Raw genomic sequence first — 5,182 nt, forward strand, 5'->3', positions numbered from 1 at the left:
CATTCTCTTCCTCCACCTCCTGCAATACCATGACTACAATAAAACTGTACCACTCAGATCTCCTGCTGCAGGGGCAGTCACTGACTGCCAGACCTTCAGCTGTGCTCTAGAATCCTCTGCCATGTTTGCCCTGAGGCATTCTTCCCATGGAGCTTCTCTAAGCCTTTGATGGGGTGTAGCAGAGATACTAGTGAAGGCCCATTCATCTGAGAGGTGAAATACTTTAGGCCGCCATGTTAGCAATGTTCAGTCAGCCTGGCGGAATCTTTCTCGAAACTGTGCTGCTTCCGGAAACCACATGACTCTCCTTCCTTCCCCCTCTCCAGTATAGGGGTCAGACTTGCATCCTAGTCTGAAGGCTTTTCCTGTCTTTTCTGACCACCCCTGCCCTTTATCTCCCACAGACGTTTCCCCCAATAAATCACTTGTGCATCTAAATCCCTGTCTAGGTGTCTGCTGCTCAGAGGACCTAACTTAACAAAAACACGAATTTAGCATTCTCTCTACTGTACTAACAACTTCTTTAGGCAGCGTCTCTGATATGTGGATACTTGTTTTCTCCTTTGTTTAGTCATTTGACATTGGAGAAAAAAAATGGAATTAGTGTATGCCACAAGTGCTTAATGCTGGGGACACAAAGATGCATCCTCCTAGTGAGGACTGGCATGCTAGTACAGATAGGAGGATATGTATATGAGTAATCACAGTGATAAGGTTCGTGTTTAAATAAAGGTGTGTGTAAGAAAACTCAGGTGAGAACCCAGAGAAGGAAATGCTTTACTTGATGGGTGGGGGTGGGGGGAGGGACAGGAGATGGATGAAGAAGGCTTCACTAAAGGATATTTGAACTCAGGATAAAGCCACACGGATGTGCCTTATCTCCTCCCTCCACATATATGTCCTATCTTCATTGTGGCCCAAGGAAGAAACAGCACACACTCTCCATGTCGGTGGACCTCAAAAGGGAAGAACAAAAGCCTACAAGGGATGTAACAACATATCTTTTATGTGCTTTCCCCTTTTGCACCTCATTCTACAGTGGTTACAGAGTAGCAGTAACTGCCTCATAAAACTAAGCCAAGTTCATTGCAACGGACTTGATTTCAATGCAGGCGACCCCACTGTCAGAGTAAAACTGCTCCAAAGGGTTTTCTTTTTTCCCCACACCCCCTATAGAATCCTCGTGTGGTGCTGTGGGCTCATGCGTCAGACTGCAAAGTCAGTTTGAACGGCAAGGTTGGTGGTTTAAGCTCACCAGCTGCTCCTTGGAAACCCTATTCAGGGTCACTATGGGTCAGAATCGACTCAACAGCACTTAACAACAAAATATATTTGTTGGACTCCTGGTGAGGTGCTATAGGATAAATGACCAAGATCAGTTTGAACTGAGAGATCGGTAGTTCAAACCCACTAGGTGCTCCACGGGAGAAACAGGAGGATTTCTGCTCCCATGACACTGTGAACTAATGAGCTGGACTGCAAAATCCTTTTGAACCACAGGGTTGTTGATTTAAGCTCATCAGCTGCTCCTTGGAAACTCCATAGTTGTTTCATGGTTGCTAGGGTTGGAACCGACTTGACGGCACTTAACAACAACACGAAGAAGATGTATCACCTCGGAAAGCTTACATGGGGTTGCAACCAGTTGGTATCGACTCAACAACATTAAGTTTAGATATTTGCTTATTTAACATAAAGCAGGCTACACAGTATTTGTGACTATTTCACTCAGCATAATGTTCTCACGTATGTATCTGTATCAGGATTGGATGGTTCTTACTGGCTGAGTAACATTCCATTGAATGGACATACCGTACTTTGTTTATCTGTTCATCTTTTAGTTTAGGTTGTTGTTTCCATCTTTTGGGTTTTGTGAATAATGATAAAATGAACATTGTTGTTGTTAAGTGCCATCAAGTCCGTCTCAACTCACAGTAACCTTGTGTAGGGTGTCTGAGAAGTGGTTGGTGGGTTTGAATCATTGACCAGTGCTTGTCCTACAGAGCCATATCAGGATTTATTTGAGTTTCTACTTTCAGTTATTTTGGATATCTATGTAGGAGTAGAATTGCAAGATCACATTGTTATTCCAGTGTAGAGATGCTACTAAAGAGAATGGAAGAAATGAGGAAGTCAAAGAACTGAACAGAACATTTCAAAGGGTGGCTCAAGAAAAAAAAAATCAAGTATTATAATGAAATGCAATACTTTTTTTTTTTTCCTGATGTGATATAGGATAAAGCACGGGACCTTAAAGTCAGTTTAAACCGCAAGGTTGACAGTTCAAACTCTTCAGCCACTCCTTGGCAATCCTATACAGAGTTGCTATGAGTCAGAACTGACATAATGGCACTTAATAACAACAGTGGAGTCCTGGTGTGGCACTATGGCTTAATGCGCCAGACTGCAAAGCCATTTGAACTGCAAGGTCGGCGGTTCAAGCTGCTCTTTGGAAACCCTATTCAGGGTCGCTATGGTTCAGAATTGACTCGATGGCACTTGACAACAACAACAACAACATAATGAAATGTGCAAAGACCTGGAGTTATAAAATCAAAAGGCAAGAATATGCTTAACAGTTCTCAACCTGAAAGAACTGAAGAAAACACTCAAGCCTCAACTTGTAATGTTGAAGGATTGTAAGGGCAAAATATTGAATGATGCAGAAAGTATCAAAAGATCGTGCAAGTTATACACAGAGTCACTGTACCAAAAAGAAATGGCTGAGGTTCAACCATTTCAAGAGTTATCATATGATCAAGACCCTATGGTACTGAAAGGGAGCAGAGGAAGTGAGGCATGAGGAAAAGCCGTCAGCCTAAAAGTAGGCTTACAACAGCGAGCTCTTGGTTATGTGAGAGGAGGGAGAACTTGGCCTAAGAACGTAGGTCCCAGCAGCCTCAAAGGCAAAAATGGGAAAGATACTCTTTTGCCCCCTTGATTGAATGCACAGATGCTAGGGGACAGCAAGTTATTTTACAGGACTGAAGATGGTGATAGGCCATCTGATAAGGTTTCTGTTAAGTCTGCCTCCCTGCAGTCCAAAAGGAAGAAAAATGAGGAGAGAAGAAGGCTGAGCATAGGGACTAGAACCTAAACAACAACTCAAAGGAAGCCTTCCTTTTGCCCCATGACAAGCCTGGAATGGGAAGTGGTGAGAACGGGCTGGGTGATACCTGAAGCTCACATCTTGACGTTGCTGGAAAGGAAGGCTTCAACGCCCTGGGTCAGAACCAAGAAACATGAGCAGTTTTAACTTGGAGGGTGTGATGTGATGATTCAGTCACTTTCCTGGGGGCAAATCAAGTCATACTGTGACAGATACTACATTATAGCAAATCAGGTTTGTCAGGGAGCTAACCAATGCCTAAGGCAGGGACTGAAATACCTTAGTACACAAACCATCTCCCTAAAGTAAAACATTTCATGAAATTACCTTATTCAACCTGGTGTTTTTGACATACTGAGGGGTGGTTTCATGCTGAAGCTTTTCCCCCCTTCATTTTGATGTAAATGACAGAAATATGTGGGGTTCTTAAGGATTGATCTCCCTGCACAAACATGCACACTTAATGCCTGTGCCTTAATTTAATGCCCTTGTGCAGTTTCAGGGTGGTGCAGATGCTTAATGCACTCAGCTAATAACAGACGAAGAAGACCAAAATGGATGTCAGAAGAGAAACTGAAACTTGCTCTCCAGCATAGAGATGCTAAAGTGAATGGAAAAAATGAAGAGATCTAAGAGCTGAACACAAAATTTCAAAGGATCAGCTTGAGAAGACAAAGTCAAATATTACAACAAAATGTGCAAAGATCTGGAGTCAGAAAACCAAAAGGGAAGAACATGATCAGCATTTCTCAAGCTGGGGGAACCAGGGAAAAAATTCAAGCCTCTACTACAGTTATTGAAGGATTCTCTGGACAAATTATTGAATGATGCAGAAAGCATCAAAAGAAGATGGAAGGAATACACAGTCACTGTACCGAAAGGAAATGGTTGATGTTCAACCATTTTAAGAGGTAGCATATGATCAAGAGCCAATGATAGTGAAGGAGGAAGTCCAACGTGCATTGAAGGAATTGGCAAAGAATAAGGCACTAGGAATTGATGGAATAAAAATTGAAATCTTTCAAGAAAGTGAGGTGGCACAGAAGGCTACTCACTCATATCTGCCAAGAAATTTTGAAGACAACAAACTGTCTGACTGATTGGAAGAGATCCATATTTGTGCCCATTCCAAAGAGAGGTGACCCAATAGAATGTGGAAATCATTGGACAATATCTTTGATGGACCATGCAAGTAAAGTTTTACTAAAGGTAATGCAGAAATGGCTACAAGCATATATTGACAGAAAACTTCCAGAGGTCCAAGGTGGATACAGAAGAGGCCGTGGAACGGGGGATATCATTGCTGATGTCCAATGGATCTTGGCTGAAAGCAGAGAATATCAGAAAAATGTTTACCTGTGCTTTATCAATTATGCAAAGGCTTTCAATTGTGTGGATCAAGACAAGCTATGGACAACATTGCAAAGTATGAGTATTCCGGAACACTTAATTGTGCTCATGAGGAATTTGTATCTGGACCAAGAGGCAGTTGTTCGAACAGAACATGGGAACACTGAATGTTCTAAAATTAAAAAAGGTGTGTGACAGGGTTGTATTCTTTCACCATATTTATTCAACCTGTATGCTGAGCAATTAATCCGAGAAGCTGAGTTACATGAAGAAAAATGTGGCATCAGGATTGGAGGAAGACTCATTAACAACCTGTGATATGCAGATGATACAACCTTACTTGCTGAAAGTGAAGAGGACTTAAAATACTTATTGATGAAGATCAAAGACAACAGCCTTCGATATGGATTGCATTTCAATGTAAAGAAAACAAAAATCCTCACCACTGGATAAACACTAAACAACATTCTTATCAATGAAGAAAAGATTGAAGTTGTCAAGGACTTCATTTTTCTTGGATCAATTATCAACACTCACGGAAGCAGCAGTCAAGAAATCAAATGATGTATTTCATTAGGCAAATCTGCTGCACAAGATCTTTTTAAATTGTTGAAGAACAAATATGTCAGCTTGAGGGCTAAGGTGTGTCTGACCCAAGCCATGGTATTTTCAATAAGCTCATATGCATGTGAAAGCTGGACAGTGAATAAGGAAGACCATAGA

Source organism: Chrysochloris asiatica, unplaced genomic scaffold (assembly GCF_000296735.1).
Source record: "Chrysochloris asiatica unplaced genomic scaffold, ChrAsi1.0 scaffold00033, whole genome shotgun sequence".
NCBI classification, from domain to species: domain Eukaryota; kingdom Metazoa; phylum Chordata; class Mammalia; order Afrosoricida; family Chrysochloridae; genus Chrysochloris; species Chrysochloris asiatica.